Genomic DNA, 26001 nt, shown 5'->3' with positions numbered 1-26001 from the left:
TGACAGAAAAGTTATTGAAAGTTTGCGCAAAAAGAAAAGATTGTTGTGCGTCAAGCAATGAACGTCATTGGTGAGTCTGTTTTGCATTATTACAAGGCGTGTTATTTTGGCTGTAGGTTGAGCACTGGGTTTCCCTGCTCAGAATGTGTTATAACAGCATTTAAACCACACCCATTGCCAACAGGTACATACACCGACTAGGCATAATATTATGACTACTGACAGGTAAAGTGAATAACACTGATTATCTCCTTATCACGGCACCTGTTAGTGGGTGGGACATATTAGGCAGCAACTGAACAGTTTATCCTCAAAGTTGATGTTAGAAGCAGAAAAATTGGGCGAGCGTAAGGATTTGAGCGAGTTTGACGAGGGCCAAATTGTGATGGCTAGACGACTGGGTCAGAGCATCTCCAAAACTGAAGCTCTTGTGGGGTGTTCCCGGTCTGCAGTGGTCAGTATCTATCAAAAGTGGTCCAAGGAAGGAACAGTGGTAAACCGGTGACAGGGTCATGGGCGGCCAAGGCTCATTGATGCACGTGGGGAGCGAATGCTGAAGAAGTTAACGCTGCTTTTGATAGAAAGGTTTCAGAATACACAGTGCATCACAGTTTGTTGTGTATGGGGCAGCAAAAGGGGGACCACCACAACATTAAGAAGGTGGTCATAATGTTATGCCTCATTGGTGGATATGAAACAATTATCTAAAATAAATTAAATGCTTTGTGAAAACAGTTTGACCAAGCCATTTCCGGTTACCACAAGACTTTTCCCTATTACTCAAAGCAAGTATGGTATGGTCTGAACAAAGCCCTGACATCAACCCTATTGAACGCCTTAGGGATGAATTGGACCTTCTCATCCTGACCTCACAAATGTTCTTTTGACTAAATGAGCACAACCTCTTATGGAAACATTCCATAGTCTAGTGAAAAGCCTTCTTAGGTGAATGGATGTCTTTAGAGTCGATCCCCAGGCGTTTCCTCCGGGAGCTCCGGTTTCCTCCCACTGTCCAAAAACATGCAGTCAGGTTAATGGGAGACACTGAATTGCCCTGTAGGTGAATGTGTGTGTGTGTGTGTGTGTGTGTGTGTGTGTTTCTGCCCTGCGATGGACTTGTGCCCCATCCAGGTTGTTACTGTGTGCCTTGCGCCCATTGAAAAGCTGGGATAGGCTCCAGCACACACACACCCCCAGGACCCTGATTGGATAAGCAGTTAAGACAGTGAGTGAGTGAGTAAGTCATATGGACAATTTTCACTGTATTTATGCATATTACCCTATGAAAAATGCATGGAGAAAAACTGTGGCCGTGCACACAATGCTAAATACATTATGACCTTGCTCAGTGTCTAAAAGTTATAGTATTATGATCACAAAAACAAGCTCTTACTCTCCACCTATAAGACAAAATCTGCTTCTGTGAGGGCTAATTTGGTTAATATACCAGATACACCCTGCCAAAGTCACTTAAATTAATTCAGCACAGTAAATGTGCTTACAAGGCCGACAGTATTAAACGCATTCCTTAAAGGGCTGCGGAACTTTCACTGACCTATTACACATCAAAGAGGAAGATAAAGGTTTTTGAGAAGCTAATCATGCCAGTGTGCCTTTGTAAAGTCTGGCACATTTAAAAAGAAATTGAAGGATCAAAGAAGGTAAATGCATTTGCACTGGGGAAAATATTTAGCTCTTGTTGACTGTTTGATTTAAGTTGAGTGGGGTGGTCTGGTACTGCAGGTAATGTAGGGACTGTTGTTGTTTTTTACCCAGGGTACTCCCAGTGTGCCACCACCCCCATAACATGAGTAAACATAAGTATTTTTACAGATGAATTGGCTGTTCCTGTCATGCTTCCAAGGTTTCCAAAACAGGCTCAAGACAAATCATTACCCTGACCATTATAAGGATAAATAATACACATTATTATGACCACCAGCTAATATCCAAAGTAACCACCGTGTGCATCACAGACAGCAGTTAGACGGGTTAAGGTCCTGGTAGGTTGTCACAGGTATCTGGAGCCATGCTGACTGCAGTGCATCCCACAGCTGCTGGAGGGTGATTGTGGGAGGATCCATAGATCGAGGTGGTCCAACAGATGCTCAACTGAGTTCTGAAGGGGGCCAGGGTAGTACTGGGAAGTCTTGGTCATGTCCTTCCAATCGATGTCGGACATTTCTAGCTGTGTGACATGTCACTATGTCTTGCTGGAAGATCTCATCCACCCCCAGGTGGAGCAGTCCGGGTGGAGTTTGCATGTTCTCCCCATGTCTGCCTGGGTTTCCCCACAGTCATCGAAAAACATTCAAGTGAGGTAAATTGGAGATACAAAATTGCAAAGGCTATTTATTTTTAATTATCTCTGAACCTGTACCAGGGCGAGCGGCTTCTGCCGCTACCGTGGGAGTTAGAAAGCGTTTGGTTATTATTTTAAGTAGTGTTCACTTTTAGTCTTAGTAACGCCGTGTGTGCGCAGGTTATATCAGCATTACAATGTGTTTAATACACCGCTGTTTGAGTAGTGCAGTGGGCAGAGCGCATCTTGCATATTTTTCCACCCTAGGTTTGAATCTGGCTTAGGGCGAAACTGAAGTAAAACATGCAGGGCCGGTGCTACGGGGGCGCTGGGGTGGACAGTCCACAGTCCAGAACCGGGGCTGAGATTCAAAACTGTCCATGACTGTGTTTGACATTGAAACTTGTGAACTGATTAGTCTTGTGTAACGAGTAACTACCTGCTCTGTTATGAATGTAAATATTCCAAACTGGCCCAAATGTGTGGGTGGGTGTTGCCCTGTGATGTCCACCCTGACCAGGATAAAATAACAAGTAAAAATGGATGAATTAATAGATGTATGAATGAATACAAGAGTCCAGGTTTATTTTAACGTAGCTAGGCTACGTTAGTGCAGGAAGATAACAGGACTTTAGCAGCTTCGTACTTTATTTTATTCTATAGGTTAACTCAGAGCGGTAGAGAGAACAGAGTGGCGACACTCCCATAGGGAACCGTTGGAAAGGGGGCGGGACATTTTTTCTGCGCAGCTTCCGGGTTGTGGAGCTCTGTATAGTTCCAAACAACCCATAGAGCCCCATTCATTTCCACTACTTATCAAACATTTTCAGCTGTATGTTGCTTTGTTTTAAAAAAATTATGAATTTAATGTCATTAATATACTTAATACTGTTATTGTTTAGCATTTGCTCAGCACTAAATGTTACATGTTTATCTTAATTAATAGGTATAACCCAATTTAGCTTAGTCAGTTAAGCTTAATTAATGACACACGAGTCTTTTCACCTAAAATGAGTTGATTAATCAAGAGTCTTGTTACAGAAATGATCATAAAACATTAGAACCACAATAAATCATTATACTTTTACTTTCATACTTAAGTACATTTGAAGGTAAATTTAGTTTAGTACTTTAGTGGAGGTAAAGAGTATTTTTACTTTTACTACTACTTTTACTGGAGTAATATGTTACCTTGGATATCTCTACTTTAACTCAACTAAATGGTTTGTGTACCTTGTCCACCACTTACATTAGACAAAATGAACTAGTGCATATTCATAATGAATTCATTAATGTATTACATGTAGGAATCAATTATTAATCACTCATGAAATAAGAGATGAATGAATGCTTTTTCATGTACCTGCACTATAATGTTTTTGGTACGGTAATGTGTTTATCAATCTGTTCATTCAGTGCAGGTAAACCTTATGAATCCAGCACATGACTTAGTGTTTAGCCAAAATGATTATTATTATGAATCCTCAGGAAAGTGAAGGGAGATTAGTTTATGCAAAAAACAAAACATAAAAAACTTTAATGTCTATACTGTATATTGTCTCTACTACTTAATGATATCGCATTATGTAATGTATGCTATTATAATGTACTGTGTGTTAACAAGAACGACCTATTAACAAGTCATTATAAACATCAATCTTCCACTTTATATACCAAATTGACATTAAAGCAGATGCAGTAAATGTAAACGCAGTTGAAAATACCCAGAAATTGTACAAATGTTTATTATTTGCCGTTTAATATTTCATTTACTGCTGCCTGTCCCATTTGAGAACATGACAGCGCCGGGTTTGTTTGGAACTATTGAGGGTTACATGAACCACGTGACCGCGTAGCGGCGAGATCAAGGAGTGTCGCAACTCTATCTACGGCTCTGGGTTAACTGTGACTGTCGGAGAACCTTTTTATTGGTCAACGTGGTCCGAACGGGAGATTCTGATTGGTTCGCGGAACTGTCACTCTGTCACAGCGAGGCTTTGACGTTAATGTTTGATTGGTCAGCTGTTGGCTTTGACGTCAGCGCGCTGCCAGCTGATCGGGAGGAGAAGCCGGTATGAGAGGAGTAGAAGCGGAGAGAAGCGGACAGGAGAGACTTTGAGAGGAGATGTTTTTGCGGCCGATCGTGGCACATTTAATTCCGTAGATTTTTTTTTTTTGTGTATGTGTAAAGCTGTGTTTTGTTTATTTAATAACAAGGTGGCGTGTGTTATTATTATTAATGCTGCGTTTACTGGCATATGGTTTTAATTTCCGTACGTGACGTTAAACCGCACCTATGTGAAGTGTCAGCATTGATTTAGGGTTAAGGTGTGGCTTTCTGCGAAATCTGATTTTACCCGAGTTTTACTTAAACTACATTAAACTAAAACTCGATCTAAGGTTCGGATTGTTTTTAAAGAGCCAAGCCTGCGATTTTAAGGAAGCGTCCGATTACACAATATGTATAAAACGTTGCAGACATCTGTTGGGTCAGATTGTAGCAATCGCACTGACCTTATAGGAAATATAAGCAGCTATATTAGTGTTTTAGTGTTTCGTTTAGTGAAATGCGACTTTTCAAAGGCAGATCGCACAGTATAGAGTTGGTATGCGATAGGGCGTGCGACCTAGCAATCTGCCAGACGAAATAGCTCAGTCATTATACAGGGGTGAGGTCCTCGATTCAAATGAAGGATACCAGCCCTAAATCATGAAGTTGGATCCACATCAGGAGAAAATGTGCACACTGTGAATGCCGTCAGATCGAGAGATTCAGCTTGTGGAAGTAAGTAACTGGATCAGTCCGGTTTGGAATAGTGTTTGAGGGAAGTTTTGCAGTTAGCCAGTTAGTGTGGCCCTTAAACTCGAATGTTAGTTTTACTGCATTGTATTTGTTATAATCATCATTGATCTGTCCTGTGTATACACAGGATTCAATTGATTAATTTCTAGATCAGTCAGATATTTCCCAAATTCTAATTCTGGTATTATGACTTATAGCCTAGATGTATTATTATTGTCATCATCTCAACATATGTATATTATAAGAGTCTATGCATTGACATATATTGTCTATAAGCCATGACAGTTTATTTCTGACTTTAATATGTTAATTAAATACGTCAGAACTGTATTATGTAATATGTCACGTTTTACCCAGCCAAATTAAAGCTATTTATTGGCAATATCTAATATCTAATGTCGATTTATATCCTTGTAGACTTTAAAACAGCTTATCAGTGGCTTCAATTGATTCCTGTAATGCGTATGTACTAAATTACAAATTCTGAAATTCTCACGGCTCCACCCTATTCAATGCGTTATAACTCATACATGTTTGCTTTACAGATTGCTTTACTATAATGTTTTAATTTATTTTAATTTTCTCTTTACATAGTGTAGGCCTCAGGTGCGAGGTAGCTAGCATTGGCGAGTAACGGATTCCGTCCTGCGTTCATCTGACGACCAACTCATTCAGGTATGAAAAGTAATTAATAATTAACTTACCTGTATATTTAAAAAAAACATAAAAACATAACTGGTATTTAACACTGACTAAAAATACTTACTTCCATTAACAGCTCCTTTAAAATTGGAAATACAAGTTTTACCATGATATAGCTAGTAGGCTAGTTTTATAAACAGCTATTATTTTAACTCCACAGACTTACATTTCTTAAACCCAGTTCTGTCCATGTTTGTCTAAACACACCAAATTTCTGTTTTAATTCCTTTTCCATGCGTTATGCAGGCTAATAAAGTGTTTACAAGCCCCTATGACGCACACTTATGTACGGAAGCGTATTGCTGCCACACAGATAAAAAAAAAATACCGTCAGTATGTCGTTATAACGAGAAAAGGATGTCGTTATAACGAGAAAAGGATGTCGTTTTAACGAGAAAAGATGTCGTTATAACGAGAAAAGGATGTCGTTAAAACGAGAAAAGGATGTCGTTATAACGAGAAAAGTTCATTACCTCAAATGCTGCACAGCTGATGGAGCGTATCTGCTGATGGAGAGACAGTTTGCACACATGCATGATGCTGTAACTTGTGTAACCTTACAGCTTGTGGTGCCGATCAAGATTCTCCTTTAGGATCTAAACTTGGTTTAATATTCAACATTTGTCTGACATTCGGCATTCCGATCTAAATAAGTGCTTCAAAAAACACCTAAGACCTTCTTATTTGATGATTTCTTACACAAATGAAAATAGTCAACATACTACAAAAACAAGTTTATGTTCAATTTAAGATTACGTCTATTTATCTAAAGAAAGGTTATAATGAAACCGTTTATCCAGCTCCCACTTCATGTAACGAGTTAGGGACCGTCATAAAACTAACTGAGAAACGTAGGAAACATGCACTTATCCACACTAATAAATCCATTTAAATCTGGTATGATTTGATGAATTAATGTCAAACAGTTTTTACAAAAACACATCAATGTTTCTCACCTACTACAAAAACCTTATTTTTTGAAATAACATGGTATTTATTTTACATTACATTTAAATAAAGATAAATAAATCTGTAATAAATTTATATTTCAAATATACAAATTATATTTCCAAAAATACAAATCATACCAGATTTAAATGGATTTATTAGTGTGGATAAGTGCATGTTTCCTACGTTTCTCAGTTAGTTTTATGACGGTCCCTAACTCGTTACATGAAGTGGGAGCTGGATAAACGGTTTCATTATAACCTTTCTTTAGATAAATAGACGTAATCTTAAATTGAACATAAACTTGTTTTTGTAGTATGTTGACTATTTTCATTTGTGTAAGAAATCATCAAATAAGAAGGTCTTAGGTGTTTTTTGAAGCACTTATTTAGATCGGAATGCCGAATGTCAGACAAATGTTGAATATTAAACCAAGTTTAGATCCTAAAGGAGAATCTTGATCGGCACCACAAGCTGTAAGGTTACACAAGTTACAGCATCATGCATGTGTGCAAACTGTCTCTCCATCAGCAGATACGCTCCATCAGCTGTGCAGCATTTGAGGTAATGAACTTTTCTCGTTATAACGACATCCTTTTCTCGTTTTAACGACATCCTTTTCTCGTTATAACGACATCCTTTTCTCGTTATAACGACATCCTTTCTCGTTATAACGACATACTGACGGTATTTTTTTTTTAACTGTGTGGCAGCAATACGCTTCCGTACTTATGCAACCGTTCTCGAAGAATCTAATTTGAAACCGCATAAGCATACTAACATACTACAAAGTGTGCACTATCTAGTGCTGTAGTATACTAGTTTCACTTAGCATCTATCTAGTAAGCACTTTAAGAACGCAATGCTTCCAACATGGCGACTGGGCTAACATGTAGCACCCATTTTTTCTTATTATTATTTATTCCTGTTTTTCAGGTTAATGCCAATTAGTCAGCTGGCATTAAATAACATTCCTAAGTTATTTCAAATGCAGGCCCTCTGTTAGGCCTTTTCTTTTTTACTTTTAGCGCATAGCACAAATGCAACCATTGGTGCTAACTGGTCGCGTCTATCTTTAACGTGACGTTCAAACACAATTCAAGTCAGTTATTCAAGATTCTGCTTTAGGTCTCTTGCAAATAGACCAATTGTTACAAAAAAAAAATATTTGGGTGTATTTAATGTATATTTGTCAGAATGCCACATTTTGCATGATGGCTAAAGTGAAGATTTAATTAAATGCTTACATAAATTGTTGGGTAGCCAAGATAGGGTTGCCAACATTCAGAACTGGAAATAAGGAACACCCTGGGCTGGCGGGTTGGTGGAAGGGATGGGGGGGGGGGCTGGTGGCTGGTGCGTGGGGGGGGGGGGGTTGGCGTTTAGGGTTGCACCTATAAAAAATATAACGGGTCTTACACCGTCATAGGAACATTATCAAAATGTTTTATTTAGGCTGTTTAACATATATTATTTTCATTCTTTATAATAATAAATCAGAACCATATTTTAGGCAAAACAACATGCATAAAGAACATCATGTAACATTTTTTCTCAATAGCCCCAACAACATTTTTAAATAATCCATCTTCACACTGACATGCAGCCCCGGTTCTGGGCTGCGTTGCTTAGGGGGGCAGTGAGAAAATCTGCGCCCCCATAGCGCCAGCCTGTTTGTGTTACTTTAGTTTCGCCCTAAGCCAAGGGCGGAAAAATATGCGTGATGCGCTCTGCCCACTGCGCTACTCAAACCTCGGAATAACAACCAGGTTGTTATGCTGATATGCACACGGCATTACTAAGACTAAAAGTGAACACTACTTAAAATAATAATCAAACGCTGTCTAATTCTGACGGTAGCAGCAGTTTCCTTCTGTTTCATATATATCACCCTGTCTCAGTCTAGTATGCAGCATTTCTCTCCCATTGATAATAATACGGAACAAAGCGCGTCCCGTCTCAGTTCAATACGGAACTCGACGTTTAGTTTCCAAATAAGGAACAATTCCATATTTTACGGGACGGTTGGCAACCCTAAACTGGTCGCATCTATCTTTAACATGACATTCGAACACAATTCAAGTCAGTAAGGAGTTAAAAGTGATGGACTTGAATGGATTCTGCCTTAGGTCGCTTGCAAATACACCAGCCGTTACAAAAAATACAAATATTTGGGTGTATTTAATGTATATTTGCCAGAATGCCACTTTGTGCATAATGGCTAAAGAGAATATTTAATAAAATTGATTTTCAGCATTGCTTAAACATCCTCTTAGTTAAATTGTTGGGTAGCCAAGATATAAAACCAAAATCACATTTCATCATCGATACGGACAGCAGTTTTTTTCAGGATCGATACGGTATCTATCCATCTGTCTACCTAACTAATCTATCTACCTACCTAATCTATCTATCTACCTACCTGCCTACCTAATCTATCTACCTACCTAATCTATCTATCTACCTACCTAATCTATCTACCTACCTAATCTATCTACCTACCTAATCTATCTATCTACCTGCCTACCTACCTAATCTATCTATCTAACTACCTACCTTATCTATCTACCTACCTAATCTATCTATCTACCTACCTGCCTACCTAATCTATCTACCTACCTAATCTATCTATCTACCTACCTAATCTATCTATCTATCTACCTACCTGCCTACCTAATCTATCTACCTACCTAATCTATCTATCTACCTGCCTACCTACCTAATCTATCTAACTACCTACCTAATCTATCTAACTACCTACCTTATCTATCTACCTACCTAATCTATCTATCTACCTACCTAATCTATCTACCTACCTAATCTATCTATCTATCTACCTGCCTACCTACCTACCTACCTACTCTATCTACCTACCTAATCTATCTACCTACCTAATCTATCTACCTACCTAATCTATCTATCTACCTAATCTATGTATCTACCTACCTGCCTAAACTATCTACCTACCTAATCTATCTACCTACCTAATCTATCTACCTACTTACCTAATCTATCTATCTACCTGCCTACCTACCTAATCTATCTACCTACCTAATCTATTTATCTATCTACCTACCTAATCTATCTACCTACCTAATCTATTTATCTATCTACCTGCCTAATTTATCTACCTACCTAATCTATCTACCTACCTAATCTATCTACCTACCTACCTAATCTATCTATCTATCTACCTGCCTACCTACCTAATCTATCTACCTACCTGATCTATCTATCTAATCTATCTACCTACCTAATCTATCTACCTACTTACCTAATCTATCTATCTATCTACCTTATCTATGTATCTATCTATCTATTTACCTATTTACCTACCTAACCTATATGCCTACCTAATCTATCTACATACCTAACCTATCTACCTATCTATTCTATCTACCTACAGTGTATCACAAAAGTGAGTACACCCCTCACATTTCTGCAAATATTTTATTATATCTTTTCATGGGACAACACTATAGAAATAAAACTTGGATATAACTTAGAGTAGTCAGTGTACAACTTGTATAGCAGTGTAGATTTACTGTCTTCTGAAAATAACTCAACACACAGCCATTAATGTCTAAATAGCTGGCAACATAAGTGAGTACACCCCACAGTGAACATGTCCAAATTGTGCCCAAAGTGTCAATATTTTGTGTGACCACCATTATTATCCAGCACTGCCTTAACCCTCCTGGGCATGGAATTCACCAGAGCTGCACAGCTTGCTACTGGAATCCTCTTCCACTCCTCCATGATGACATCACGGAGCTGGTGGATGTTAGACACCTTGAACTCCTCCACCTTCCACTTGAGGATGCGCCACAGGTGCTCAATTGGGTTTAGTCCATCACCTTTACCTTCAGCTTCCTCAGCAAGGCAGTTGTCATCTTGGAGGTTGTGTTTGTGGTCGTTATCATGTTGGAAAACTGCCATGAGGCCCAGTTTTCGAAGGGAGGGGATCATGCTCTGTTTCAGAATGTCACAGTACATGTTGGAATTCATGTTTCCCTCAATGAACTGCAGCTCCCCAGTGCCAGCAACACTCATGCAGCCCAAGACCATGATGCTACCACCACCATGCTTGACTGTAGGCAAGATACAGTTGTCTTGGTACTTCTCACCAGGGCGCCGCCACACATGCTGGACACCATCTGAGCCAAACAAGTTTATCTTGGTCTCGTCAGACCACAGGGCATTCCAGTAATCCATGTTCTTGCACTGCTTGTCTTCAGCAAACTGTTTGCGGGCTTTCTTGTGCGTCAGCTTCCTTCTGGGATGACGACCATGCAGACCGAGTTGATGCAGTGTGCGGCGTATGGTCTGAGCACTGACAGGCTGACCTCCCACGTCTTCAACCTCTGCAGCAATGCTGGCAGCACTCATGTGTCTATTTTTTAAAGCCAACCTCTGGATATGACGCCGAACACGTGGACTCAACTTCTTTGGTCGACCCTGGCGAAGCCTGTTCCGAGTGGAACCTGTCCTGGAAAACCGCTGTATGACCTTGGCCACCATGCTGTAGCTCAGTTTCAGGGTGTTAGCAATCTTCTTATAGCCCAGGCCATCTTTGTGGAGAGCAACAATTCTATTTCTCACATCCTCAGAGAGTTCTTTGCCATGAGGTGCCATGTTGAATATCCAGTGGCCAGTATGAGAGAATTGTACCCAAAACACCAAATTTAACAGCCCTGCTCCCCATTTACACCTGGGACCTTGACACATGACACCAGGGAGGGACAACGACACATTTGGGCACAATTTGGACATGTTCACTGTGGGGTGTACTCACTTATGTTGCCAGCTATTTAGACATTAATGGCTGTGTGTTGAGTTATTTTCAGAAGACAGTAAATCTACACTGCTATACAAGTTGTACACTGACTACTCTAAGTTATATCCAAGTTTCATGTCTATAGTGTTGTCCCATGAAAAGATATAATGAAATATTTGCAGAAATGTGAGGGGTGTACTCACTTTTGTGATACACTGTACCTAATCTATCTACATACCTAACCTATCTACCTACCTAATCTATCTACCTACCTAATCTATTTACCTACCTAACCTATCTACCTACCTAATCTATTTACCTACCTACCTAACCTATCTATCTACCTACCTACCTTATCTATCTACCTACCTACCTACCTGATCTATCTGTCTGTCTGTCTGTCTGGATTCTGTTACCTACAGAAGAAAATATTCCTTAAGATTCTTGTTTTATTTTAAGTCCGTATACAATGATTGATGTATATGTATTGGCTGTGCCATCCAGACATGGTTTCCAGTCCATTAGTAAATGTCACTTGACGTTAGCGCATGCTGCCCTATTGCTCTAACATAACACTGACTGAAAGTTGCGTCATGTAATGGTAAACACATTGCGTAAAAGCCTGAAACTGTGGCAAACCATGAATGCACATTAAAGTAGCATTTGTCTAGTAATAATAAAGTAAAATAACCTATACAGAGTTTTAACCAGTCTTTACAACATTTGCTGTCTGTATTGAAGATGAAATGTGGTTTTGGTTGTGGTTTTTTAGCGAAGTGGCGAATATACATTAAATACACCCAAATGTTTTTACATTTTGTAATGGCTGGCGTATTCGCAAGGGACTCAAGGCGAACCACACCCCTACCGCTTTGCTATGAGACCAAGATGATTTTGAAATGAGTCATTCTTTCAACATGGTTTTCTCAACTGCACAGATTATATGAAGACTAAAAAACATTTTGTAACTTCTAACGAAGTTCTGCCTGTGGAGAAAACTTTATATTTTACTCAAATATAGGGTTGGGCAAAATATAATATGATATTAATATAACAATTGAATTAAAATATGTTTTTCTGAGAACATTGTTTTTATTGGTGGCTTACAGCAACAAGTAATGGATGTAATATTAACGTCTATCTCTGTACCAAGTGTTTTCTTTTACTTTTTTTCCATTGGCATTTAATATACTGTGTATATATATAAAAAGTAGAATACAATATGTTACAAGTGAGAGGCAAGTTTAACTACAGGTACATATATACTGATCAGCCATAACATTAAATCCACCTCCTTGTTTCTACACTCACTGTCCATTTTATCAGCTCCAGTAGTTCTACAATTACTGACTGTAGTCCATCTATTTCTCAACATACTTTTTAGCCTGCTTTTATCCTGTTCTTCAATGGTCAGGACCACCATAGAGTAGGTATCATTTAGGTGGTGGATCATTCTCAGCACTGCAGTGACAATGACATGGTGGTGGTGTGTTAGTGTGTGTTGTGCTGGTATGAGTGGATCAGACACAGCAGTGCCACTGGAGTTTTTAAATACCGTGTCCACTCACTGTCCACTCCTACCTAGTTGGACCACCTTGTAGTAAAGTAAAGTCAGTGACGATCGCTCATCTATTGCTGCTGTTTGAGCTGGTCATCTTCTAGACCTTCATCAGTGGTCACAGGACGTGGCCCACTGGGCGCTGTTGGCTGGATATTTTTGGCTGGTGGACTATTCTCAGTCCAGCAGGGACAGTGAGGTGTTTAAAAACTCCAGCAGCGCTCATACCAGAACAACACACAATAAAACGCCACCACCATGTCAGTGTCACTGCAGTGCTGAGAATGCCCCACCACCCAAATAATGCCTGCTCTGTAGTGGTCCTGGGAGAGTCCTGACCATCGAAGAACAGCATGAAAGGGGGCTAACAAAGCATGCAGAGAAACAGATGGACTGCAGTCAGTAATTGTAGAACTACAAAGTGCTTCTATATGGTAAGTGGAGCTGATAAAATGGACAGTGAGTGTAGAAACAAGGAGGTGGTTTTAATGTTATGTCTGATCGGTGTAGATATAATATTTATTTTTAAAATGTGAAGGAACAAATGCAGTACAAATGTAGAACGAGAAGCATCGACCTAGCCTCGTGTGTAGCCAGTATACTGTATAATTATCTTATCTTTACAAAAATGCCTCAGTGCTTATTCAGCCTGTTCTCCAGATGCCTCATGTATGAATGAAGAAATCAGCAATGTGACATAATTGTCATTCTTGATCTTGATCTTTTTATGGCTTTCTCTGTCTGTTCATCCATAAAGAATGTTCGGAGCATTCACTCACATAGCTCACAGAGGGAGGAATTTCAGTTAAGAATACGTCTTAAGTGTTCATTTTCTGCTCTGTATGCTTCAACTGGAAATGCATGTGTGTATCATGCTTGCATGAGCAGATCATTGGACTTCTTGGAAGCTTTATCAAGGATGTGATTGTAGCTTTTGAATTGAATACTAGATAAATATTGACCGGCTGATAGTGTTCATTGGACTGAGGAGAGGAAAGCTAGGAGAGAAGGACCACACCCAGTGATTTCTATCACTGTTCTGACTGTGCTGAATGCTGAAGCTGTTGCGTCCTGTGTGTAGGTTAAAGGACTTCTGTGGAAAGTCTTTCGTTTGCCTACGGGCTTGTACTACATTGTGCTACAGTGTGGTAACAGCTTTTGAGTGGGTTTTGTGGGGGCGTGTAGGCCTCTGTGGTAGTGATTTTTTGCTTGGCACTTGGCTGTCTCAGCCCTGTCCATGTGGGAGACCAGGCGCTCGATTTGAGTGGGCTTTGCTGTCTCCGAGACGGTAAAGCTTCCTGTCTGTGCAGCCCCCATGGTCCTTCGGGACCAATTGCTGGACACAGAGACAGCCACTGCCTGGAACTGGGGCTGCAAATGTTTCCTCCTTAATGGCCTAGATCCAAAACAGAGCTGGGTCTTAATCACAGCCTGGTTTCTTATGAAGCTCTGGAGTGTATGGGAATGCTGAAAAGAGGTTGTCTTTCTTCATGTGGTTCTTTGACACTAGATTGTTGACGATATTACCGTATACCGCGGTATTCAAAAATGGTGACGGTATTTTTTAAATGTGAAGCGCCAGATTTCTGCTTCAGGTTTACCTTGAAAACTGAGACTTTAGGACATGCGCGCATCCCCAGTGAGGGAGGGGTGGGAGGGGTAGGCGGTCGGAGCTCGCTGATTGGCTGTGGGGTGCTCACTGGTGATAACACAGAGAGACGAGTGAAGAGCCACACTGGCTAGCGTTAGCTGTGACCTAACAAGCAGAAACTGAAAAACGGCTCGTCTTTTAATTTTTCAAAATCAACATTTTTTTATCAGTTCAACCGGAAATGAACACAAGCGCGTGCATGCGCGGACATGTACTTATTTACTAAATATATCTTCAGTGTAAATCGAGCACAAGTGTTGAGAAAAAGGAGCAAACAGTAATAATAACGTTACGCCCAATCCGCTGTTCTGACTCTTGTCTGCCATAGATTTTCCTGCCTATGTAAGAACTATTTTTTCCTAAATAAAAGCGCTATATTAAGAAAAAAGAACGTCTCACCTGTCGTGTAATGTGAATTATAAAATATATTGTCTGGTGTGTAGGGAAGAGATCGGATTTGTACCGTTTCCGTGCTCGTGTTTTGCACTGAGCTTGTGTGACATTTAAAGTAGCGTTCTCGTTAACCACTCAAATGTTTGGACTTTGAACTATTTTAACATTATTTTACATCACCGTCATCGCAACATGAACATTTACATTCATATTTTTTGTTACGGTATAGAACTTAATTCTGGATTACAGGCATAACTAATCGTACACGTTCATACACTTTTAAGAAATATCTGTAACTATTAACTAAGCAGTTAACTTTTGAAATATATTGAAGTGTGTAGCTGCTATTATTCTGTTTTGTGTGGGCAGAGAGAGATCCATTCGCTTCATTTAATTTACATGACTACTACACCGATCAGGCATAACATTAAAACCACCTTCCTGTCCTTTTTATCAGCTCCACATACCATATAGAAGCACTTTGAAGTTCTACAATTACTGACTGTAGTCCATCTGTTTCTCTACATACTTTTTAGTCTGCTTTCACCCTGTTCTTCAATCAATGGTCAGCACCCCCACAGGACCACCACAGAACAGGTATTATTTAGCTGGTGGATCATTCTCAGCACTGCAGTGACAATGACATGGTGGTGGTGTGTTAGTGTGTGTTGTGCTGGTATGAGTGGATCAGACACAGCAGCGCTGCTGAAGTTTTTAAATACCGTGTCCACTCACTGTCCACTCTATTAGACACTCCTACCTAGTCGGTCCATCCAGTAGATGTAAAGTCAGAGACGATCGCTCATCTATTGCTGCTGTTTGAGTTGGTCATCTTTGAGATCTTCATCAGTGGTCACAGGGCGCTGTTGGCTGGATATATTTGGTTGGTGGACTATTCTCAGTCCGGCAGTGAGAGTGAGGTGTTTAAAAACTCCAGCAGCATATCAGCACAACACACACCAACACACCACCACCATGTCAGTGTCACTGCAGTGCTGAGAATCATCCACCACCCAAATAATACCTGCTCTGTAGTGGTCCTGGGAGAGTCCTGACCATTGAAGAACAGCATGAAAGGGGGCTAACAAAGCATGCAGAGAAACAGATGGACTACAGTCACTAATTGTAGAACTACAAAGTGCTAATAAAATGGACAGTGAGTGTAGAAACAAGGAGGTGGTTTTAATGTTATGGCTGATCGGCGTATATGATTCATTTATTAATCTTCAACTGCGTCACTATCGCCAGGGTTGCGTGTGTTCCGCACCACCCGGAAACATCGTTACAAGGCATCACACTCATACATTAACTTACTCATTTAGACCTTAGCAGCTATTCATGGGAAAAACTCACATGGATGCCAAAAAAACCCCAAAAAACAGGCAAGCCCACGAGTGTGTTATTAATTGCAAAATGAATAGTTAGGGGTTAGGTTTTGTGGAGTTAAAATATGGTTTTGTTCTTAAACTTTGGGGTGTGGTGGTGTTGAGTAAGAGTAATTGTTCTAGAGGATCCCAAAAGGCTAAAGTCAGCCCTGGTGATATGGGACTGGTGTTGGTGACTTATGAGCCTGTAGAGTTTGTCCACATTGTCTCACTATAGGGAGTTTAATCTTCTCTTAGAATAAATGGCCCATTAACTTTGTGTTTTAGACCACCATTTTTGGCACCATACACGTAGCACTATCTGAAAACCTTCTTTCTCCTCTCTCTCTCTCTCTCTCTCTCTCTCTCTCTGAGATGGAAGTAGCGTGTGCTGGTCTGGCTCTGAGGCAGGGTGGAGTTCAGACAGTGTAGAGGGCCTTAGCAGACTGAATGGAATTTATACCATATGTACCAGGCATTCCTGGAATGTGTGGCACACGAACCTGACCAGTGGAAAGAACTACAGAAAGAGAAATGGAACGGGGGTGGGGTGGAGGAAGAAGCGAGGGTAGGGAGGCAAGCTGCGGGAGCAAACCTTGTATATGTATTAAGCCTTGACTGGTTTCCAGTGGATCATTTAGCCTTAAATGGTGGTATTGAGCTGTGTGTCAGACCTGCGTTTGTATTTAATACTAGACACCTGGTTAATAATTTATTGAGAGTAGTAATCTTATTTTATCTTATCTTATTTATTATGAATTAGGAACTTTAGACTTTATATTAGGTATAAAAGTTGTATATTTATTTATACAGATGAGTTATAGGACTGTTAATACTGTCTAATAATGGAATTGACTTACACTAGTATAGATCAATCATTACATTTATGATATTAACTGGGGCAGGCAGCCTAGAGGTTAAGGTACAGAACTGGTCATCAAAAGGTTGCTGGTTCAAGCCCTACCATTGATAAGTTGTCACTGTCAGGCCCTTAAACAAGGCCCTTAATCCTAAGTTACTTAGACTGTATACTGTCACAATATTGTAAGTCGAAAATGTAAATTGTCTCAAATCAACCAGGATGGATGGCAGAAAGGATTTTATTCATACAGGGCTCAACATGATCACAGTTGACCTTTATTCATTCATGCCTACCCATAGAAATTCCAATAAATTACTGAAAGGCAGTCTATAAATAGCTACAGGGAGGACACACTTCCATAGACATCATTGGCGTTATGGATCGCAATGGGTCAGCAGCAATGGTCTATGGATAAATACGTTGGGAGGACCCCCACAGGCCTGAGGCAGCAGGGCTAAGAGTCTGTGAATGAGTCAGTTGTCTGGCAAACCAGTATAACATATAGAGGATTTAATGTGACAGTGGGAGCCTAGTAGGTAGAGCTTTGGGCTATCAATTGGAACATTGTCGGTTCAAATCCAGGCTCTGCTATGCAGCCGCTGTTGAGCAAGGCCCATAGTCCTGTCTGCTCCAGGAGCACTGTACAATAGCTGACCCTGCGCTCCAACCCCAACTTCCAAACAAGCAGGGATATGTGGAAAAAGAATTTCATTGTACTGTTCACTGTGTATATGTATATGAAGGTTCCATACTGAGCTTTATGCCAAAACATCATGTGTTCAACATCAGTCAACCGTCTGATTTGATCTGATACTGATTCAACATTATCAAATAGGAACATGTCTAGTTATCAGAAGACACTTTTTTCCATTTTACTTATGGATTTTCTCCCCATTTATTGTAGCCAATTAGTGTTCCATTTCTGGGGACCCCGATATCATCAGAGGATGGTATATTCGCCTGACACCTGCTCCCTCCAACTCCCTATTATTCGCCCATACTTTGGTGTATTCTTTGCTCATGGAGAGTCATACACTGATCGCCGCATTCCTCCATTTCTATACAGGCGCCTTGGGCTACAAACCAGGGTTCTTACACAGTGTTGAAGACCCTGCCCTCTTATTAGTCCGGTCTTTTCCCACACAGCAGACTTGGTGTCCAATTGTGCCTGCTAGGGTGAAGACTTGTTTTTGACTTGGTCAAAGCCTGAAGGTTTGCTAATTGTAGCCTGGCAGTTAAGGTACTGGACTAGTAATCGAAAGATCACTGGTTCAAGCCCCACCACTGCCAGGTTGCCACTGTTGGGCCCTTGAGCAAGGCCCTTAACCCTCAATTGCTTAGACTATATACTGTCACTGTGCTGTAAGTCACTTTGGATAAATGCGTCAGGAAACAGTGGTTGATTATTTATTAAAAGTAGTAAATGTGGAGTAATGCCAGAGCTTTGGATATCAATTGGTCGTAGGGTGAGTCATGATTAACCAGAGGAAAAAACATGTGGACATGGGGAGAATACAACTAATCCCTCACAGAGAGTGACCTGTGGTTAGTTTTAAAGCCAGGTCCTCATAACGCTGGAGCTGTGCTGCCACTGTGCCTCATACAGCATTGTGGCAGTATGGTGATTTCTGAATTTCAATCCTGTGACTTACAGTCACGAACTGGCAGGAGATTAGATGAGTTCCAAAAATGCCATCACTACTTCCATATTGCCTCAGACTCATTTCCATTGTATGAGCTGGATGGAATTTCCTCTTTTTTTAACCGCTGCTTGAATTGCTTGAGTTTTATCAAGCATCTGATGGATTGTGTGTTGCATTGAGGGGGAAAGTTCATTCCTAGAAAGGGGGCTACACAGAGATGGGTGTGAGCTGGCGAGTAAAACGAAAGTCTTCAGCCTTCAGAAGCTCACACAATAAACTTCTTTATTCTTTTTTTTCTAAAACACACACACACACACACACACACACAAAACAAGCAAAACCAACCCAAGTGCTGTTTTTGTCCCAGTTTGGGAAATCCATAACTGGGTACGAGACACAGCCATTTGGTTCTCTTGTTTTCTTAAAAGCTGCAGTATATGACTTGAGTTTTATGGGATTTGGAGACCTCTCTGGCAGACCTGTGTTACTGCAAGCAATGCACATTTAAATACAGTTTGTTGCATCTTTTACCTAGTCCCTAATGATGACCGTTATATTAAATTAACTCCTCAAACCCAACTTACAAGTGACTTAAAGTGATAAACAGTGCATGAAAGTGTTTTTAAACAATATTTTTATTTATTTATGTATATAAAAAAAATGTACACATGGCCTTAAACAAGTTTTAAAACATTAAAACCACCTCCATGTTTCTACACTCACTGTCCATTTGATCAGCTCCACTGACCATATAGAAGCACTTTGTAGTTCTACAATTACTGACTGTAGTCCATCTGTTTCTCTACATACTTTTTTAGCCTGCTTTCACCCTGTTCTTCAATGGTCAGGACCACCGCAGAGCAGGTATTATTTAGGTGGTTTTGTGGTCATTTTTTACACAACAGTGTATTGGCATAACATTAAAACCACCTCCTTGTTTCTACACTCACTGTCCATTTTATCAGCTCCACTGACCATATAGAAGCACTTTGTAGTTCTACAATTACTGACTGTAGTCCATCTGTTTCTCTGCATGCTTTGTTAGCCCCCTTTCATGCTGTTCTTCAATGGTCAGGACTCTCCCAGGACCACCACAGAGCAGGTATTATTTGGGTGGTGGATCATTCTCAGCACTGCAGTGACACTGACATGGTGCTGGTGTGTTAGTGTGTGTTGTGCTGGTATGAGCCCCGTGGGCAGCGTCCTGTGACCACTGATGAAGGTCTAGAAGATGACCAACTCAAACAGCAGCGATAGATGAGCGATCGTGTCTGACTTTACATCTACAAGGTGGACCAACTAGGTAGGAGTGTCTAATAGAGTGGACAGTGAGTGGACACGGTATTTAAAAACCCCAGCAGCGCTGCTGTGTCTGATCCACTCATACCAGCACGACACACACTAACACACCACCACCATGTCAGTGTCACTGCAGTGTTGAGAATGATCCACCAGCTAAATAATACCTGTTCTGTGGTGGTCCTGTGAGAGTCCTGACCATTGAAGAACAGCATGAAAGGGGGCTAACAAAGTATGCATAGAATCAGATGGACTACAGTCAGTAATTGTAGAACTACAAAGTGCTCCTATATGGTAAGTGGAGCTGATAAAATGGACAGTGTGTGTAGAAACAAGGAGGTGGGTTTAATGTTATTGTTATGTTATTAAGAGGTTTTCTGTAGTATTAGCAATAAAGAAAAACATCTTTTTTTAGTAGCTGCCCATATACTACAAATTGGTAAGCAAAGGAAATGCCAATTTAGTTAGCACCACAACAACCCAAGCATTTCTAGCCTCGACCTTTTTCTTTCTGTCCTCTCTCGATCTCTCGTTCCGCTTCTACTCAACCCCCCTTCCTATTCGTTCTCGCCAGGGCAAGAATGGCTGGAATGTACCATCTTCTCCTGTGCCCTATGACTAACTGGGAACTCGGATTCACCTCTGCTGGTGGTTCAGCTCACATTAGTCACTCTGTGTCATCTCGACTATTAAATCTTTAGGCTTTTAAAATGACAGGGAGAAAGGAAGCTTGGTTGTGAGGATTTGTTGAAAAATCTCCAGTCACATCCTTCGTGTTCTCAGGGTCTGAGGTGCTGCAGTAAAATAATTAGATGGTTGATAGATGCCTCCTCTTTACAAGTTCCTTACTCAGGCCTAGAGTCACTTTACGCTCGTTTCTGGAATGAAACAAAATGACACAAATACAAAAAAAGATGTAGTCAACCCAGAATCCAATGTCTGTTATCCCACTGTCTTTTGGTCCATCTCAGATCACTTCGGGCCCAGAGAAGTTGCATTTCTTGATGACAATGATTTTCCATATATACATGGCATAACGTTATGACCACTGACAGGTGAATAACACTGATTATCTCTTCATCAGGGCACCTCTTATTAGACAGCAAGTGAACATTTTATTCACACAGTTGACGTGTTAAAAACAGATAAAATGGGCGAGCGTTAGGATTTGAGTGAGTTTGACAAGGGCCAAATTGTTATGGCTTGACGACTGGGTCTGGGCTGTTTTGACTAAAGGGGTACCAACACAATATTAGGAAGGTGGTCATAATGTTATGCCTAATCGGTGTGTGTGTGATTTGTTTTTATTAATGTACATTACTGTATCCTTTGGTAGCTTGGGTTGTATATATTGTGTGAATGAGCTGGTTCAGTGTTGGTGTGTGTGAGAGAGAATTAAGCTGACAGACATAAAGGAATTAGGTGAACTGTGTTTTCTCGGGTAGCAGAGCTATAGGGAAGCGGCTATGGTCGACTGTGTTCATGTGATGGGATTTTTCAGCCATTGTGGTTTTATATACGTCAACGAGTCACGACGTGTAGGAGACGGGAAGAGAGCGGTATGGTAAAACATGTTTCATTGTGAGCATTCAGAGCTTGGTGATGCAGCAGTGGACTTCATCTTGCAAATAATAAAAAAAATCCTTTTAACTAGTTGAGAGCACGTTGATTAGAAACGGCCAGTGAAGGAGCCAGAAAAACTCCTCGGGATGCATCCAGTATGAAGTATTTCATGTACTGGATCCTTTTAATCTACTAATCAAGTCAGCATGCAAGTGATTTCTAGTTCTAAAACTCAGCATATTACAGACAGCTTTTAGCTGCACTGGGTAGTACTGTTGCCTCACAGCAAGAAGGGTAAAATACCCTAGAACAGCAGAGCTGGGATTTTGAATACATCGTATCGAATCTAGGCTCTGCCATCCGGCTGGGCTGGGCTGCTATATGAACAACGTTTGGCTGTTCATCCAGGGAAGGGAGCCGGATAGGGACCTCATAACTGATGCAATTATAATCCCTACTGGCTGATTGATGGCGTCCGCACAGAGAGAGGAATAATGTTGATCAAGGTGTGGCTCTCCGTGCACAAGGCTGACCGGCATATGAACTCGTCTCGAGCAGGTGAAAAGAGGCAGTCGGTGCTGCACACGTGTCGGAGGGGGCGTGTGTCGGTTGTGAAGCTCTTCAGTCAGCAGTGGAGGGTTGTATCAGTAGAGGTGAAGCGTAACGCAATCAGGGTAATTGGATATGACTATATTAGGGGAGAAAATTGGGGAGAAAATTGGGGGGGGGGGGATATCAGTCAGTGAACTACATTTTCTAATATTTAAAAAAAATTGAACTGTTTTTTGAAGTGGTGTGCTCTTTTCTTGAACCAGTTCTGAGTCAGTGGATTCAGAAAATATTTAGACACAGCTTGTAAAGTTGTATCTTAGAAGACTGGTACCTGTTAATGCTAAACTCTTAGAAGGTGTTTTGAAGCTATTATGGGGTATTTATGGTTAAACGTGGCAATTATATCCAATTAGAATCAAATCCACAACCCAAAATGTGCAAAAAAAATTAAGGGGTCTTCCCTTTTAACATATTACTCATATTTTTTGGTGTGTAAAGCGTACAAAAACGTGCAGGTAGTCAGAGGCGCGGGTTGACGGGGTAGTGTAGGACAGGTAATGGGTGTAAGACGATCCTCTGTATTACCATAGCCTCCAGCTCTATCCACTATCAAAGGATGTTAGCAACTTTTAAGATAAATCTGGAATTCAATGTCTGGGTTTCTTAACATATTTAGCCTCAGAGGTCTCTGATATATGATATATTTATGATATTTATCACTAAACAGTAGATGCTCTGTTCATGAGGTAAATGTATAACATACACACACATTTAGTCTGAACACAGTAGATGATTTTATAATACTACTAATTTGCTGTTTAAAAAATTTGAAATGCAATAAAATACTGCGTAATTAAACCCATGATTTGTGCTCTGATGACTTTGGGCTAAAAGTAATGAAGCAGCCCTCCAAATTGACATGAGGGGTATCCGGTTACCAATTAAAGCAATAGAATTAAGTGGAGGTGGACGAAGGCAGTGCTGTACAGTATTGGAACACAGCCAAAATGAGATGATAAAGCTATTTTCAGGCTATTGATGTACGTTAAGTGGTGCCTTAGTGGCTTGTAATAGTATTAAAATGGTATATGCTTGTCATAACACGTTATAAATGGATTAACAATCCATGTCTGTTACAAATGATCATGCTGTTTGGAAAGAACGGCTATTCCATGTTCTGGATTCGGTGTGGGCGAGTGTGTATGCGGACGGTCGTACCACTCGGTTGTACCACTCGGTCAGTGTGTAGGAGTGGGTCTCGTAGGCGTCCGTCGGGTTCGTCTGTGGGTGTCCCGTCCTTGGCCAGAGCTCTGGGGATTGGCTCTTTGCGTGATGCTGCGGGGTCGCCGGGTTCGCCCTGCCCTCGTCCTCGAACCAGCGCTAATGTGCAGCGCTACAAAGCCACCTTTAACTGCACGTGGAGACCGAGGCCTCCAGACTTTCTGACTCGTTGAGGTTTGTGTCATGAGAAGTGCTACTATGTTATGAAACTCGGTTTGCGTAATGCTGCCGTGCCCTCACTTGCCTTTGTTCATTATTGGAAGCGCTGGCTTTTCCAAAGCACAGATATACAAGAGGAAGTGGGTGCTGCAGTGCTCTAGTGTGGCTCTTGGGTTACACAAGCCCATTCAAAAAGCCAGGTTCGAATATCAATGGCGGTATTGGCTGGCTGGGCGTATACACAGACATGATTTGCTATGTCTGAGGCCCTGCAATGGATTCTTGCCTTGCGCGCAGTGTTTCCCGGTGAAACAGGACCCGCTGCAGCTCTGACCAGGGTTTTTTTTTTTTTCTCAGGAACCAGGAGCTAATCAGAACTAGCTTGGCAGAGCAACCGTGATTCATTGTAATTAATTAAAAGCACTGAGTTTTGAGATCGTAGCTGTGGATAAGGCTGGATTGAGGAAGACTGAAGACTGAAAATCTAACAGGCTGCCTCCGACTGAAAAACCCTTGGGGCAAAGCACATGATTCCACTGCTTGTTCTAGCCTGCATACCAGTAGCACTGTGGAAAAGGCTGGCGAAACCTCATCAGATAGAATAAATGGAAGCCACAATACGCAGTATAGCCTACCATAACGATTGAATGTAAACCTAGAGGCAAGGCAACGTCTCAAATACGAAAATACTCGTCCCTCATCTGCGTCCACAGATTGGTTGGGAGTCCAAACTCAGTTACCCGAGTAGTATTTTTAGCTGCTTTAGACCTCGACATCCTGAACATTTTGACTAACCGATTACTAACTGAATTGCCGTAGGATTGCTAGGACCGCCTCACAGTGCAAATTAACCAGTAAACATGTTTACCATATTACACGACAAAAGGCTCGATTTTTCAGTCATGATTAAGATAGGGTCTTACTTGTCAGCATAGCTTCTTTATACACCGATCAGGCATAACATTATGACCACCTCCTTGTTTCTACACTCACTGTTCATTTTATCAGCTCCACTTACCATATAGGAGCACTTTGTTTCTCTACATACTTTTTAGCCTGCTTTCACCCTGTTCTTTAATGGTCAGGACCACCGCAGAGCAGGTATTATTTAGGTGGTGGATCATTCTCAGCACTGCAGTGACACTGATGGTGGTGGTGTGTTAGTGTGTGTTGTGCTGGTATGAGTGGATCAGACACATCAATGCTGACTGCTGGACTGATATGGAATAGTCCACCAACCAAAAATATCCAGTCAACAGCGCCCATGGGCAGCGTCCTGTGACCACTGATGAAGGTCTAGAAGATGACCAACTCAAACAGCAGAAATAGATGAGCCATCGTCTCTGACTTTACATCTACAAGGTGGACCAACTAGGTAGGAGTGTCTAATAGAGTGGACAGTGAGTGGACACGGTATTTAAAAACTCCAGCAGCGCTGCTGTGTCTGATCCACTCATACCAGCACAACACACACTAACACACCACCACCATGTCAGTGTCACTGCAGTTCTAAGAATGATCCACCACCTTAATCATACATACCTGCTCTGTGGTGGTCCTGTGGGGGTTCTGACTGTTGAAGAACAGGGTGAAAGCAGGCTAAAAGGTATGTAGAGAAACAGATGGACTACAGTCAGTAATTGTAGAACTACAAAGTGCTTCTATATGGTAAGTAGAGCTGATAAAATGGACAGTGAGAGTAGAAACAAGGAAGTGGTTTTAATGTTATGGCTGATCGGTGTAAGCCTTCATACTTGCACTGGCCAATCTCAATCTCATCGTTTTAATGTCCGCTTTACATCCGGGTCTAATGAACTCTCATCTTTGTGTCTCCCTACAGGTCAAGACTCTCCGTCTCTCGTCCTGCGAAAGATCAAGAGTGCCCAATGGCTGACCCGCAGCAGTTCTTCACTGGCAAGCTTTATGTTCTTGTGGGTCAGCTAAAGCTGCCAGCTGAAGAACTGTTGTGGTTGGCTCTTTCCTGGCACCCCAGCTCTTCGGTCAATGCCCTGATCAATTCCTGCTTTTTTTTTTATGCATTTCTCGTCAGCCTCTCTTTCCCTTCCGTCCCTGGAAGGATCGCATGAGCTGTCCGGGCCTGGCTGTGCATTCTCTGCAAGCATAAACAAAAGCTACCGGCAAGG

At 41.1% G+C, this 26001-nt stretch overlaps 1 long non-coding RNA gene across 1 annotated transcript; it reads left to right on the top strand.

Annotated features, from left to right (window-relative positions):
- The first annotated feature begins 4881 nt into the window (after positions 1-4881).
- LOC134334080 (uncharacterized) lies at positions 4882-25757 on the top strand. The gene is made up of 3 exons (XR_010015457.1): positions 4882-5087; positions 5700-5780; positions 25698-25757. It is a non-coding gene; the product is annotated as an uncharacterized LOC134334080 (long non-coding RNA).
- Positions 25758-26001: the final 244 nt, after the last annotated feature.

The sequence above is a fragment of the Trichomycterus rosablanca genome, chromosome 20, assembly GCF_030014385.1.
Source record: "Trichomycterus rosablanca isolate fTriRos1 chromosome 20, fTriRos1.hap1, whole genome shotgun sequence".
NCBI classification, from domain to species: Eukaryota; Metazoa; Chordata; class Actinopteri; order Siluriformes; family Trichomycteridae; genus Trichomycterus; species Trichomycterus rosablanca.
Note: the sequence above shows the minus strand (reverse complement) of the source record. Positions and strands in the feature narration are given on the sequence as shown.